The sequence below is a fragment of the Macrosteles quadrilineatus genome, unplaced genomic scaffold, assembly GCF_028750875.1.
Source record: "Macrosteles quadrilineatus isolate MER2022 unplaced genomic scaffold, UCM_ALF_1.0 Scaffold_5__1_contigs__length_97177068, whole genome shotgun sequence".
NCBI lineage: Eukaryota > Metazoa > Arthropoda > Insecta > Hemiptera > Cicadellidae > Macrosteles > Macrosteles quadrilineatus.
The window spans coordinates 92,013,826-92,031,645 of record NW_026542598.1 but is presented as its reverse complement, the minus strand read 5'-3'; positions in this window follow the sequence as shown (position 1 = coordinate 92,031,645).

Here is a 17,820-nt window from a genome sequence, read left to right as displayed (position 1 = left end):
AGAGAGTGAGGCCCTGGGGCCCTTTAAAGTTTCGTATTTATCCATAAGATTAACATGGGAAACAAAAATTGTTATGAATTGTTCCAGCTGTTGTCAGAAATTAAAAGTGAGAAGAAGAACGTATGTTAATTGTAAACAGTCAATAAGTTTGAAAATTTAACAGTTTACTACAAACATTTACTGACTTGGTTGACATGAAATACTTACTATTTGAATGTGGGTTGGCGTAAATATTACAATGGAAAAAGCTAGAGAGTCTGGATAATTTGATATAATCTGTTATGTACATCTTGAGTATTTCCATAAGCTTTGAGTCGAATCTTTTAAAGTCATCAGAAATAATGACTGTTATTCGTTTTAAAATAACGCCTGTAATACTTAGAAATTGCTCGAATTCGAGCAACAGGACCACTAGTCTGTTATGAATCCTCAAATTTGCCAACAACAAAATATTAGGTAGAAAATTGAGTTTTGGTCGTTACGCTAGCGCATTCTGTGACTGGCTCACACAACTACGTTCTTAAAAAAAAAAATTTGCTACAGCTGGTCCATATAGATCCAATTCCAGCTTCAGCTGGTCTACTTCAGTATCCACGAGTAAATTCTTATACTCTCACTAATTCTGCTTCAACGTTGTTGCTAAACATAAAGTAGATAACACAAAGTTACTTGGATTTTCATTTTTCCAGAGTAGTACCACCCTCATATTGTACTACCAGTATCATGTTGTACTACTGGTGGTATGAAAGGGTTTTGAAGATAAGAAACTCTCATATTGTACTACAAGTATCATGTTGTACTACTGGTGGTATGAAAGGGTTTTGAAGATAAGAAACTCTCATATTGTACTACAAGTATCATGTTGTACTACTGGTGGTATGGAAGGGTTTTGAAGATAAGAAACTCTCATATTGTACTACAAGTATCATGTTGTACTACTGGTGGTATGGAAGGGTTTTGAAGATAAGAAACCCTCAAATTGTACTACCAGTATCAGGCTGTACTACTGGTGGTATGGAAGGGTTTTGAAGATAAGAAACCCTTATATTGTACTACCAGTATCAGGCTGTACTACTGGTGGTATGGAACAGTTTTGACGATAAGAAACCCTTATATTGTATCATCATAAAACAAACTGAAATGTATAAACACTCTTCTTGATCGTTTACAGCAGGGCCGCGTTAAGGGTCAGTGGCGCCCTGGGCAAACCCAAAAGCAGCGCCCCCCCTTATATATATATATACATATAACTATAAAGGTTTTGACCACAGCAGTGTAGAGAGGGGAAGAGGGAAAGGGGGTTGACTCATTAGTTCGCCGAAATTCACTGCAGGTGGGTTGGGGGTTGGGGTGAGTGCAATGAACTTGACAGTAGTTGTTATGCGAATGCCTCTTGCCCTGCGCCAATAGCTTAATGCACTACGCAGTGATTTGATTACTGTTCAGTACAGTACAGTTCATTGCATTACACACGTATTGAACGAGATTCTACTGGAGTATGTTTTTTTCATGGTTCTACTATAGGCCTATGCATATATATATTTATACATTGGCGTGTTTTTTTTACCAGTTTTGTTTTGGGAGGGAGTTTTCAATTCCGTATCAATGGAAATAATGGTTAATACATTTTACGTTCTTTAAAACTGCTTCTTGAGTTTGTTTTCTTTGAGCCAACCACTTGCAGCTCTCGGCTCCACTAGGTTTTTTTATGCATTTTTAAATGATTATAGGCCTACTTACTTTATTAACACTTCTCTATATATTTATTACTGGTTCACTAACTGTAGTGTGAGTGTCAACACTGACTAGTGACTGTCACAGTTTAGGTTGTGTTGTAACTGATTTGACGACTGTGCAGCAGGCACAACACGAACACAACCTACTGACTACTGAGGGAGGAGTACTGTACTGGACTGGCCGGACTGGCGCCTCGCGGTAGTTGGTATTGTAGTTGTGACTTATGGGGATGGGGGTGGGACTGGGATGGAGAGGAGGGGCACGTGAACCATAGGCCTGTAGACTACAGCTGGCCTACATGCTATTCCCATAATTTGCTGAAGTCACCCAAATTGCAAACAAAAAATCAGCTGATGTATTTGTATTGCCATATAAGTGTATGTTTGTTTTGATTTGATTGTTAGTGTTTTTATAATTTTATCAATGGTAAAATGGTGTTTGCAATCTGAGTGACATCAGCATATGATGGGAATAGCACACCTATGTATTTTCCTTCCACCATGCAGGCCTCCCTGCCTCTAATAGTATAGTGAGTGCGCCTGGTTCACACTGCTGCCTGACTTTCCCTGACTACATGAGGTATAATCTGAAGGTCGAGTATTTTCAATTTTGTTGTATTTATTTACTTTTGCAATAAGGGAAAATCACTTAACTACAAGTTGAAATCACCCATTTTATTTTTGAAATCCCGGCTGATAAAACCCTATTTTTCCTAGTGCGGGCGGTGGTTCAGGGCGCCCCCCCAACCACCGGCGCCCCTGGGCATATGCCCAGTCTGCCCGTTTATAAAAGTGGGCCTGGTTTACAGTTGACATATTTAACGATTTAATTCGCTTTTTCGTTGATTAATGTAAGCAGATAGTGATGGAGCTAAGGGATATTTGAAATAAATAAAAAAAAGCTTTTTTGATGGATTTTATTTTAATATTTAAACGTGTATGTGTTTACGTTCTACATGTAATCCACAAACCATAATGAAATTAGTGATGTGCCAATTATTAAGTCATACTATGGATTAAGTTGAGGTTTCACCAATACAGAGACATTTACCAATGCCCAAGGGACTTTCCATTGTATTGCTTTCAAATTTATGAAACCACTCTGTAATGCGAGCTCCGGACCACCAGGTAATGACGATATGTTACAGCTAAATCTTTGGTGATTAACAGGATTTGAACCTGGTACCTGACAACAGATTACCACCACTCTAACCACTAGAACCGGCGCATGTCAATTGCGATGATATTGTATGCCGTGATAGATGAATTATATAAAGTATAAAGTCTGTCTTAACAAGTACGAAAAGTAAGCGATTATTTTGTTGCTAAACGTTAAATGAGGAAATAAAATTCTGATTTCACCCAATGATTACTTTTTAGTCACTTAAGATTATACTAAATCCAAAATGGAAAGTAAAGTCTCGGGTTTGCACATTTTGCATAAATTGTGTTAACTAGATGGAATTTTTAATTGATGTAAATATTTCCCAAGAACTCATAAAATCTGAATTATGACTAATAAATCTCTTATAAATATGCATGAGCGAAATTATTAACTTGGACCTTGATAATTGTCTGCCAAGAAAGTGTTAATTAAAATCCCAAAAAGGAAAGGAAATATTTCTCCCTCGACCCTCCTGTAACATTTAAATTTCATAGTGGTAAACTATTGAAGGACGACTTTTTGTAAAACTGTGTAATTTAGCAAACGTTTAGTACTATAATATCTTTTTAATTTGAAGTTTAATATGAATGTTTAGGTTGAATTTTGATTTGCAGTTGAAAATATATGTCTACGTGGGGAAAATTGTCACTTTTAAAAAGTTTGTTTGATTAACAAAATGACCACGTCTAGATCATTGATACCTTGATCGATTTGGAGGACTTGAAAATTGGTCAATCGCTACAGTTTATTTCAAATATCATATAATTAAGTACGGTATTGGGCTTTTTCAAACTATGTGGACCTATGAGCCGGTTACCATTTGTTAGACAAAGTAAACTGTTTATAATTTAATTAAGACGCGAATCATTTCCTAACCTAAGATCAAATCAGTAACGCCCTAATTGGTTTATATTTGGACCATGTTTTTTTTTATTTAACCAAATTTTAATAAAAGATCCAAATAAAATTTCTGAGTCATATAAATATATTTTTATGCGTAGTATGAATTGGTATCAATAACTATATACAATTTACAGTACTAATACTCTACAAATACAACTAAACGTATCCGGTAAAACATAAGTTGTAAACTTAAGGAGCTTTAAAGATTTCTTGACGTATTTTATTGCTTTTTAAATAGAAACCCCCCTGATTTCAACCCAACAATTACTTTAAAAACAATAATTAATTCAAGCCCTTCTGCATTTATAATCAAGATTATTCAAAGGTCCATTTCTTATTCCTTAATAAAGTTTATTAAATGCAAATGCAACCTCAGACTGTTTACTGGAGGTTAAAAAAAAACTGAGTTTTAATTACATTTAAATTTCATAACGAAAATCTGGAGACGAATTAATTTATATTATAACTAGCTGTACCCGCGGGCGTTGCTCCGTTTAACTTCATAAGTATTCGCATGGCTCAACCACGTCCTGGTTGAAGTTCGTTCGCTACGCTCACTCACCTTTTGGTTGCAAGTTAGCTGTTGTCATAAATTAAAAAAAAAATAATAGTGCTGCACCCTGTTGGTAATCCTTGTAACTTTAATGCTATTAAACATCATAGAACAGAACCAACTTGTTTAATTGAAACAGCTGTTAAGATTCATTGATTCCTTTTAAATATGAAGAATCATTAGGTTAACATGGGAAAAGCCAGAGCCACTGGGGCGGAGCCCGAAAGCCCGATCAGAATAAAAACTACTTAGTTTTCCTATTTAATGCCCAAAGAATCGGTGTACCAAATTTCAGCCTCCTAGATAAATGGGAAGTTGGAGAATTAGTGATGAGTGAGTGAGTGAGTCAGTGAGGGCTTTGCCTTTTATATATTTAGATAAACCTCGGGTTTTCACGGATTGAATTGATAACTTAGTCACCAGCCAACCCATTAATACGTTAGTACTGTAATACTTTAATATGAGTTTTGGTTCATAACATACCTTAGTAAGAAAAAAACAAGTTCCACACTGACAAAAATAAAGGTAATTGTGTGAATTGAAAAGCAATCCTCTCACACCTTAACATTGTTTGAAAAACAATTCTCAAATATAATTTTGGACAAAATGTCTTTAAATATGTATTCTGCCTGTGATTTTTGGATGGATGGATATTTAGGGTTGTATAACATAATATTCAATGTATAAAATGTAGTTGGGTTTATTCATATTGTCACAATGAACCTCATGTTAACCCAGTTGGCCTAGTACAGTAGTGTGTTGGCCCCTGTATCTCAATCCTACAGAGGTCATTGACGAGCAGCTCCGAGTTTTAATAAAACTCTTGTCTGTTTGGGGCTGATAGATGACTGGGCCTCAGTCAGATATTAAACAGAGGGTGGAAGTCGCCTCCCTCTACTCCGCTCTGGTTTACTGGGTAGATTCAATATGTACGGAGAGAAATATACTGCAGTATGCATACACTCGGTTGAAATTAGTAATGCACTGTATTAGTTACAACTGTATGGAAAAATTGATAGTTATATAGGGCAGGTATTAAAAAATAATAAATTGAATAATTATTTTTAGAAATGAATCGTCTGACAAATAAGTCAATTTTTGTATTGCCAAATCGCAGAATGTTTGGATGGGTCGATAGGTAGACGAATTGGCGGACCAAAAATGTTGATTTGTTGGAAGAATGAACGTTGATATAATGTTTTTGTGTGCATTGATCACAACTACTGAATAACATTTGTCAGTTAATTTACGAGGTGAAGTAATTGTCGTTTTTAAGGAAATAAATTAATTCTTCTTCTTCATTTGAATAAATGGATAAATGGGTGAATGGTGGATCAATTGACGGATATTGGATTGATGGATAAATGACTACTTATTTGGATTAATGAAAGGTCGGATGGAGTTAGTTGGATGATTTAATAAATTGATTAATTAATTCGTGGTTTCATTGATATGTTGATGCATTTGGGTATACCACGAATGAATTTATTATATTTACATTGTCCTACAAGTCCATCTTAAGTATTTCTGTATATATAACTAGCTGTAACCCGCGGGCTTTGCCCCGTTTAACTTCTTAATTTTCAAGATGATCTCGTTCGCATGGCTCAATCCACGTCCTGGTTGAAGTTCGTTCGCTACGCTCACTCACCTTTAGGTTGGAGCTCGTTCGCTACGCTCACTCACCTTTAGGTTGAAGCTCGTTCGCTGCGCTCACTTGCCTTCAGGTTAGCTCGTTCGCTACGCTCACTCACCTTTTGGTTGCAAATTAGCTGTTGTCATAAATGTAAAAGAAATAATAGTGCTGCACCCTGTTGGTAATCCTTGTAACTTTAATGCTATTAAACATCATAGAACAGAACCAACTTGTTTAATTGAAACAGCTGTTAAGATTCATTAATTCCATTTCTCATAAGGTTAACATGGGAAACTCCAGAGCCCCTGGGGCGGAGCCGATTGGACGGATCACGAAATTGATGGTGTATAAACCTATTCTATGAAATTCTACACGTATGTACCAAGTTTCGTGGCAATCGGTTCAGCGGTGTCTGAGTTTATCACTGCCAAACAAATATATATATATATACAAACATCCTCTTTTATACTTATGGATGAACATTTTGATTTGGTATATGGATTATTTCATAATTTTGCCTATAAGTCTTCACACCAACTTCAATTCAAATTTTGCAAAAGGATGGTATTCTTGCATAATTAATTTAAACTCATTAGCAAAACAGTACTAAGACTAAAACCCCCTTTTCCTGCATTATTATTTTTATTTGGATGATCTACACCAAGCCACCAAGTACGGTCAACATCATGTGTCCAGTATGTTTTATAGTCTATGTAAATGCCATGTAGCTGGACTACATGTCAGCTGCAGCCACAATAATCACTTTGAACAGCTGATGGACAGTCTGACACTGACAGTAATTACAACCAATACACACCGATGGACCAGATAGACCGGTGATAGTTGTATTGATGAACATTCTAACCGGGCTCTGTAGAGAATGTAAATGTTATTAATTGTTTTGGAATGGATGTGATATTTTATTGGAAAAGAATGAGGTTATCAAACTCTTATGGAGTCGTTTTAGCCTAATTTATTTTTAGTGGCTTGACACTGAATGTGTTGTCGTACATGGAAAACCTGAAAGACAACATTCAAAATTTACTACAAGATTAAAATTACAGTAATCAAAGACAAAAGTTGTTCTTATAGCGAAAAGTCGATGTAACCATACATTCGTCTCAAAACAAAAAACAATTGACTGTCAACTGGTAGATATAGAAAAGCTAATTGTAGTTACACTAATAGGCGAATGGCACTTTATTTGGCACTTTTAGTCACATTTTATAGCTAGATCAAATGTTAGACCATTACGAATGACCTTAGATATGTTCAGCTTATTTTAGGAAAAATACCGTGTAAATGTTATTTCTTTTCCCATAAACTCATATTTTTCTGATAAACTCTCAAGAAATAAAAACATTAGGCCATTTAAACCACGTATTTACCAAGCAACGATGAATAATAAATCCCAATATTTCCAATAGTTACTAAGAATCCATATGTTTTAGTCATAAATTACAATATAAATGGATGTCCGGAAATGTTAATGTCTGTCGGCAATTTACGTTGTATTGGTCCAATCAGTCCGACACTGATCAAAAGCCGTGTAGACTGACAAGCATTTCCTCGAGCACTCTCTGGCTCAACAGTCCGTTAACATTCATGTTGTATGTGTTACAATTTACGTTGTATTGGTTCAATCAGTCCGACACTGATCAAATGCCATGTAGACTGACAAGCATTTCCTCGAGCACTCTCTGGCTCAACAGTCTGTTAACATTCATGTTGTATGTGTTACAATTTACGTTGTATGTCCAATCAGTCCGACACTGATCAAATGCCATGTAGACTGACAAGCATTTCCTCGAGCACTCTCTGACTCAACAGTCGTTAACATTCATGTTGTATGTGTTACAATTTACGTTGTATGTCCAATCAGTCTGACACTGATCAAATGCCATGTAGACTGACAAGCATTTCCTCGAGCACAATCTGGCTCAACAGTCGTTAACATTCATGTTGTATGTGTTACAATTTACGTTGTATTGGTCCAATCAGTCTGTCACTGATCAAATGCCATGTAGACTGACAAGCATTTCCTCGAGCACTCTCTGGCTCAACAGTCTGTTAACATTCATGTTGTATGTGTTACAATTTACGTTGTATTGGTCCAATCAGTCTGTCACTGATCAAATGCCATGTAGACTGACAAGCATTTCCTCGAGCACTCTCTGACTCAACAGTCCGTTGATATTCACGTTGTATGTGTTACAATTTACGTTGTATTGGTCCAATCAGTCCGACACTGATCAAATGCCATGTAGACTGACAAGCATTTCCTCGAGCACTCTCTGGCTCAACAGTCCGTTAACATTCATGTTGTATGTGTTACAATTTACGTTGTATTGGTCCAATCAGTCCGACACTGATCAAATGCCATGTAGACTGACAAGCATTTCCTCGAGCACTCTCTGACTCAACAGTCGGTTAACATTCACGTTGTATGTGTCACAATTTACGTTGTATTGGTCCAATCAGTCCGACACTGATCAAATGCCATGTAGACTGACAAGCATTTCCTCGAGCACTCTCTGGCTCAACAGTCCGTTAACATTCATGTTGTATGTGTTACAATTTACGTCGTATTGGTCCAATCAGTCCGACACTGATCAAATGCCATGTAGACTGACAAGCATTTCCTCGAGCCCTCTCCGGCTCAACAGTCTGTTAACATTCATGTTGTATGTGTTACAATTTACGTTGTATTGGTCCAATTAGTCCGACACTGATCAAATGCCATGTAGACTGACAAGCATTTCCTCGAGCACTCTCCTGCTCAACAGTCTGTTAACATTAATGTTGTATGTGTTACAATTTACGTTGTATTGGTCCAATCAGTCCCGACACTGATCAAATGCCATGTAGACTGACAAGCATTTCCTCGAGCACTCTCCTGCTGAACAGTCTGTTAACATTCATGTTGTATGTGTTACAATTTACGTCGTATTGGTCCAATCAGTCCGACACTGATCAAATGCCATGTAGACTGACAAGCATTTCCTCGAGCACTCTCTGGCTCAACAGTCTTTTAACATTCATGCTGTATGTGTTACAATTTACGTTGTGTTGGTCCAATCAGTCCGACACTGATCAAATGCCATGTAGACTGACAAGCATTTCCTCGAGCACTCTCTGGCTCAACAGTCTGTTAACATTCATGTTGTATGTGTTACAATTTACGTTGTATTGGTCCAATCAGTCCGACACTGATCAAATGCCATGTAGACTGACAAGCATTTCCTCGAGCACTCTCTGGCTCAACAGTCTGTTAACATTCATGTTGTATGTGTTACAATTTACGTTGTATTGGTCCAATCAGCCCGACACTGATCAAATGCCATGTAGACTGACAAGCATTTCCTCGAGCACTCTCTGGCTCAACAGTCTGTTAACATTCATGTTGTATGTGTTACAATTTACGTTGTATTGGTCCAATGAGTCCCGACACTGATCAAATGCCATGTAGACTGACAAGCATTTCCTCGAGCACTCTCCTGCTCAACAGTCTGTTAACATTAATGTTGTATGTGTTACAATTTACGTTGTATTGGTCCAATCAGTCCGACACTGATCAAATGCCATGTAGACTGACAAGCATTTCCTCGAGCACTCTCCTGCTCAACAGTCTGTTAACATTAATGTTGTATGTGTTACAATTTACGTTGTATTGGTCCAATCAGTCCCGACACTGATCAAATGCCATGTAGACTGACAAGCATTTCCTCGAGCACTCTCCTGCTGAACAGTCTGTTAACATTCATGTTGTATGTGTTACAATTTACGTCGTATTGGTCCAATCAGTCCGACACTGATCAAATGCCATGTAGACTGACAAGCATTTCCTCGAGCACTCTCTGGCTCAACAGTCTTTTAACATTCATGCTGTATGTGTTACAATTTACGTTGTGTTGGTCCAATCAGTCCGACACTGATCAAATGCCATGTAGACTGACAAGCATTTCCTCGAGCACTCTCTGGCTCAACAGTCTGTTAACATTCATGTTGTATGTGTTACAATTTACGTTGTATTGGTCCAATCAGTCCGACACTGATCAAATGCCATGTAGACTGACAAGCATTTCCTCGAGCACTCTCTGGCTCAACAGTCTGTTAACATTCATGTTGTATGTGTTACAATTTACGTTGTATTGGTCCAATCAGCCCGACACTGATCAAATGCCATGTAGACTGACAAGCATTTCCTCGAGCACTCTCTGGCTCAACAGTCTGTTAACATTCATGTTGTATGTGTTACAATTTACGTTGTATTGGTCCAATGAGTCCCGACACTGATCAAATGCCATGTAGACTGACAAGCATTTCCTCGAGCACTCTCTGGCTCAACAGTCCGTTAACATTCATGTTGTATGTGTTACAATTTAGGTTGTATTGGTCCAATCAGCCCCGACACTGATCAAATGCCATGTAGACTGACAAGCATTTCCTCGAGCACTCTCTGGCTCAACAGTCCGTTAACATTCATGTTGTATGTGTTACAATTTAGGTTGTATTGGTCCAATCAGCCCCGACACTGATCAAATGCCATGTAGACTGACAAGCATTTCCTCGAGCACTCTCTGGCTCAACAGTCTGTTAACATTCACGTTGTATGTGTTACAATTTACGTTGTATTGGTCCAATCAGTCTGACACTGATCAAATGCCATGTAGACTGACAAGCATTTCCTCGAGCACTCTCTGGCTCAACAGTCTGTTAACATTCACGTTGTATGTGTTACAATTTAGGTTGTATTGGTCCAATCAGCCCCGACACTGATCAAATGCCATGTAGACTGACAAGCATTTCCTCGAGCACTCTCTGGCTCAACAGTCCGTTAACATTCATGTTGTATGTGTTACAATTTAGGTTGTATTGGTCCAATCAGCCCCGACACTGATCAAATGCCATGTAGACTGACAAGCATTTCCTCGAGCACTCTCTGGCTCAACAGTCTGTTAACATTAATGTTGTATGTGTTACAATTTACGTTGTATTGGTCCAATCAGTCTGACACTGATCAAATGCCATGTAGACTGACAAGCATTTCCTCGAGCACTCTCTGGCTCAACAGGCCGTTAACATTCATGTTGTATGTGTTACAATTTAGGTTGTATTGGTCCAATCAGCCCCGACACTGATCAAATGCCATGTAGACTGACAAGCATTTCCTCGAGCACTCTCTGGCTCAACAGTCTGTTAACATTCATGTTGTATGTGTTACAATTTACGTTGTATTGGTCCAATCAGTCCCGACACTGATCAAATGCCATGTAGACTGACAAGCATTTCCTCGAGCACTCTCTGGCTCAACAGTCTGTTAACATTCATGTTGTATGTGTTACAATTTACGTTGTATTGGTCCAATCGGTCCGACACTGATCAAATGCCATGTAGACAATTCCAATCTCATTTCTTCCACTCATACCAATGATGAACTAGATATTATTAGAAGTACAGTTCTTAAATATCTGTATACAATTTTTAAAATCAACATTCATCGTCATTGGCCACCAACACACCTCAAGTTTATGGTTTTTGTAACGATTTCTGTTTTCTGTCCTTGAAGATAGTCTCATTACACAGAATACTGGACTAAATTTGGTCAAAAACAAAATTTTCCAAATATAATTCCTTTTTATAGCCCCAATACACATTTTTCACAGGCACTCTCATAACATACGTATTTTATAATTATTCTAGTGGTAGAAACTATTTTTACATTATTTGTTTGCGTAACGTGAAGAATTCGTTTGATTTGCCCCATTGGTGACACCGATGCATGTGCGGGGGAGGTATTAGACAGAGGTATGGCCCAGGCATGCCAACAATGTTGACCCCGGCCAAACTATTCACCCCATGGCTGCTTCGGATGCCCCCCAGCGCATTCTGGCCGTACGTGACGGAACTATCTTACGACTGTCTGAGGACAAAATTGTATCGGTTGAGTAAAAGTTGGAGACTTTTAAGTTGAATAAAAATTTTATTGGAGCTCTCACATCAGTCATAAAGTATTTAACCAGGTCATAGATTCTTTACTTAAGTTGTCTATGTATCTTATTACGTTATTGCTCTATAATAAATATTTAATTAGGTACTACCGGACTACTTTAGGTTAATACACGGAGGTCCAATTTTACACGTATGGAAGCCGTAACTAAACATATCACGTTGTATTATTAACTGTATTTAACACTTTTTAGATGCCACCAGAATAATAATTAGTTATTTAACAATCACTTTTTTCTTTGTACGTATAAACATTCTATGCCAAGCCTTAGATAATTATAATTCCAACAAATAAAAATACAAAATTTTAAGGAGAGGTGATAAAAGTAAGGAAAATTATGTATCCACCATTAGTTATCTGCAAGAATTAATAAGGCGATTCTTTAAAATAATAAAGATTTTTCGTAAGTGTTTGTTTATAAAGTTATCTCTATAACAATTAAATGAACCTAAAGTAAGACAGTTAAAGGGTCAAAGCTCCAACTTTGAAGGGAATGCCAGAGTAGAAATGGAATGTGTGAACTGAATACAACTCTTTCTCCTTTTCCTTAATTCCTCCATCCCTACATCCCACTGTTCCTTCATTCCAACTCATATCCATCGTCACCAGCATATTGTAGCGGTAATTTGAACTTTCGTATTATTCTGTGATGGAAATGATTATTAGAATTATATTTAACTTTTATTTTACTCTACAATCTTAAAAGTCAACTAGGAGTTTCAGTTAGCAATAACAAAACAAAACTTTTAAGTCAACATCTGCGCCATTATCTTCAAATACTTTAGTTTTTGAAATTGTTTCACCAATGACACATTTTTGTGATTTGTTGTTGTTTCTGACTTAGTTTCCAATAGTTTAAATCCAACTCAAATTAATGCAGTGGGTTCTAAAATAGTTATACGTTTGGATTTGCATCAAAAGACAATACGACTAAGCTTTCAAAACAGTGTAGTAACTATGGTAATAGCACTTTTACTTGGTTTGGATTTTTTGCATGTTTTTTAGTTGACTTATTAATTAGTTTACGAGTACATTCAAGAATAAAAGTAAATATATACTTTACAATAGTTAAAATACATAAATGTTAATTAGATTAAATTACCAGTGATAAAAAAAAACTGACTTACTCTTATATTGTAATGTTTTTTAAATCGCTAATGCAATAGTTGACCAAATAAGTACAACTCAAAGGTTCAGTAGGATATTTTAATTACTAAAAAATAATGTTATTCAACTATTGAGCATACAACACATCTGTCCTGCCAAACGGGGGCTTCAACAGCAATACGTTTCCCAAAAACATACAAAAACTGCAGTATTTTCCACAACCGAGGCAGACAGGATATGAATGTTTTGATGTCGGGCCTGGTACCTGGGGCGGCTCAGTTTCAATATGCTCCTGTGACGTATATCAATAAGCTACAAGTGTAGCGCCCTTATGTCTAACACTGACTCCATTTCCGTCACTCCCCTACACATGCCCTCGTCTCTGTCTTATTTACTACATCGCACAAATATCAGACGATGCAAGCTAGCTGTACACATTTACAGTAAAAGGATAGAGGGGTTTATAATTTTTATCTGTATTACAATCTCATGTGAAAACGTTCAAAAGTTAAGTTGTAGGATGTAGTGCACTGTAAATTTCTACAGTACTTGAAACCACGATGACTTTTCGACCTAGGCTACCTGAATTCCAAGAGATTAAATGTCTATCGGTTGATTTTAAAGTTTTTTTTTCTTTTTACCATTTATATACACACTGTGAAATCATCTTACGACCATAAGTGGTAGATATCCTCTAGACAAAGTTCTAACCCCATAAAATACCTATCATTTTTTCTAGTTGGGTTAAGCTATTGAGAGATATGAACTCCAAACCCCGTGTCAAAGCATTATCACATTGCTTAAAGGCTTTAGTGATTGGCGGGATTTTAACACAAGACCTTTGGGGTGGAAGTGTAGTAATTTAACCAGACGAACCATGCTTTACAATATAGTAATACTAGCTGACCCGGCGAACTTCGTATCGCCTAAGTTATAGGTTTCCCCTAAGACAGACCGATGGAAAGAAAGTACCGTTACGTTTAATTTTCAAGATGATCTCGTTCGCATCGCTCAATCACGTCCTGGTTGAAGTTCGTTCGCTACGTTCACTCACCTTTTGGTTGCAAATTAGCTGTTGTCATAAATGTAAAAGAAATAATAGTGCTGCACCCTGTTGGTAATCCTTGTAACTTTAATGCTATTGAACATCATAGAACAGAACCAACTTGTTTAATTGAAACAGCTGTTAAGATTCATTAATTCCATTTCTCATAAGGTTAACATGGGAAACTCCAGAGCCACTGGGGCGGAGCCCTTTTAAGAATTTCGAAACGGGAAATAGTTTACGTCCGATTCGCATACCTACAGAATTTACACACCAAATTTCATAACGATCGGTGAAGTCGTTCCGGAGGAGTTTGCAGACAAACACTGTGACACGAGAATTTTATATATTAGAAATATTATCCCGCTACAGCAAAATGACTCATAATTTACAGCAAATTTCGCCAAAGGTGGCAATACTCAAACATTCACAAAAAAATAATTTTGAAAAAAATGAGAAATTCTCAGTGTACAACAATTTATACTACACAAGACGTAAGCGTACACGGTACATTAGTTGCTTAATCGGCCAAACTTTGGAGGAATTCGCTCAAAAGACAACTATACAGAGCCAAGTCGGTCTCGGTCTTTGTGCCGGAGGAATCTAATTTTCCTTGCGATTGAAGGGGTAAGCGCGATCGGGAGGGGTAAAGGAACCACAACATGTATTGTTGAAAACTCTCTGGAGCGTGTGATTTGATTATACAGGAGGAGGCTTTGGTGAAAACAATAAGAACACCTGGGTGATGGAGCTTAGACAGGTGAATATAACACTGGATTATCTGGACACCCTGTAGAGGCAAAATCGGGGACGTCACACGAAATGAGGGGTGTAATGGTGTTTACTTTGGCAGTCCACCCGCCCCCTGCCAATAAGCTGATAATGGGAGTTTCTAAATAAACTAGATCAACCCTCACATGGTTTAGGCTGAGCGAGTAGTTTAGTAGGAGAACCTTCTCCTCGTCTGAGAGATATCCTGTTGGTTGTCCTCTAAATCCTACGGGTGGTGACATTATCGTTATTTAAACATCATTATTGTTTTTTATCATGAAGAATTGAATGATGGATGTCAGATCAGAAGGTTTCGCGTTCTAAAAACTAGATAAACGTTGTTATACCCGGTTACAGTAGAAGGAAATCCTACTCTTTGCCAAACTCATAAAGTTCATGAGTTCTTAGAATTAAATGGGAAATTTAGTGTGTATTTTGTAGTACGCTTCATCTTTGAAATACAATTAAAAGTTACTCGATGTATTGTAAGATAGAAGTAAATTTCTTTTTACACTTGTGATTACTAATTTAACAACATTCTCAATATGTTGTACAGTAATACTTTTAGTGCAATTGCGACTTTTCTAGCATACGTAGGCAACTAAAATATGCCCAAACCGAGAAATGAATTTGGTATGGATGCCATTAGTAGTGTAGAATAAAACTTATTAGTTTCGATAACAAAGAATAGACAAAGAAAAGTAGTTAGGCAAATCTACAAAAGGATGTTTGGATTTAAGAAATTTGGTCAAATGAAAACTCGAATTTTTATCCAGTCAATATTGTAGCTCTAAGGTGTTCAGAATCAAATAGGAAGACATGATCGATGTACATTTAAATTATACAAATAACAAAACCTAATATTTATGTTTATTTTTATAAGCGTCTCAGCCGGTCCCATACTAACTCCCTGAAAGAGGCGGGATATAAGCAGTAAACCAGGCGAGGTTATGTCCCGGGTTATGCGGCCTCAGTCTGTGTTTCATGTGGCTGTAAAGACGTAAGGTTACAGCGGGTCTCATTATCAGCAACCCTCCCACATCTCCCGCCAAAACTGCGCTATCATTCCCGCGTTTTGCCTCGCCTCTTCACCTTGAATTTTACTGCGCGTTCTTAAGGCTTACCGTCTGAATATATCACCATGTAAGAAAGAGTGGGTTTGAGATTTTACTACCTTTGTGGAAAAACTATGGTAACTTTCTTAATATTGGGTTTTATTTGTTGTTTTGGGGTGTCAATGTCAATGTGAAATGCATAATTGATTGGGTGGCAGAGCTGTGAAGTACTTGTTTTCAAATATGAAGGTTGTCAGATTTCTTCCAGAAAATATTTACAATAAATTAAACATCCACTGCCACTGAGTTGTCAAATATTATGGGAGTTTTTTTTACCCACAAAGACTTGTTACAGACCAAAAACTAAAATACTCTGATTATTGGAAGAAACCCCTGCTTTTCTGAGAAAAACCTGGACACTCATGGGACTTCTTACTGTTGATTTATATACACAATTATTTTAAATTGTAATTATTACGATAGGATTTACTAAATGCTAAAATCTTTTAAGATTACTCTTGGCTTTGTTTCATAAATGTTGAATCATTTTACACGTATCAAACGCTAAAAATATACAGTTTGATTTTTCATCCTTGTAAATTTCCCAGTTGTCATTTTAGGAATCAGAAATTTTTAAATTTTAATTTACCAAAATTGTTGAGTTTAGCTAATAGGAAATATTATTTGAATAAAAAAACTAAATTAGAATTCATTGTACCTTGGACCATAGATAAAAGGAGTGTCTATACTCCTTTTATCTATGCTTGGACACATTTGAATTAAGCAATGTATGTTATTTGAACACGGCTAATTTTCAAAACACAACTGCAATATTTGCAGATTTTCCCAAGGGTATTGTAAATAAGACACGATACAAGCACATATGTAGGGGGAGTGACGGAAATGTTAGACATAAGGGCGCTGCTCTTGTAGCTAATTGATATACACCAGCGGGCATATTGAAACTGTTCTGTATCCAGGATATACAACACACATATACCCTGGAGTGCTCAGAAAGGAGTTTTTACGTTATGTTTATGTGAGTGAATCGGCTACAAAAAATCTTTTTATAAATTATAATAGTTAACTTTAAAAAGTTCAGAATTCTGGTATTTTTACAATTGACGACAAGTTGTTGTTGAGATGCATAATAGCATGCAAAGGAATGAAAACTGGGTACAGCAAAACACACAAACACACTGTGTTTGCATAGATCAAACTGTGGATATTTATGCAGGCATGATCTGTGGACGTGATACTCCCTGGCGTGGATTAACGTCTGCACTAGTGAGTACTATGACTGTCTGTAGTAGTACGCAGTACTATCCTGATAATTAGACCAATCCGTAAATTACAAGGCAAAAATGTGCTACGGATTCCACTATAAACTGATGGCCCCTTGGCTGTATGCACTAATTAACACGTACTGTTATGTCGGCATTAGTCACTAACAAGACTACAAGATCGCGTTTCATACTTGGCTTGAAATACCTACTTTCGTATGGTCGCCATTTCAATTAAAACTAAAAGTATTTAAGTATTTAAGATTAATATTCTACTCCAAGCAAAGCTTGCCCACCAAGTGCTTAACTTGAAATTTGATATATTCTAAGAGTAGTTTCCACTCATCACTAATTGTCATCTGTGCGAATTTCCCGCCGTCACCAACACATGTTGGCTTCCACTCAGCTGATTACCTCGTATCTGGCGAGAAAACGACACGTGAAATCGGCTAATCAGCTGTTTAGGTTCTCAGCTGCGTGGCCACAGATAAGGCAAAGTGGAGAGGATAATTCAACACGCGCTGATCATTGTAAACAATTTATTTACATGACTGGA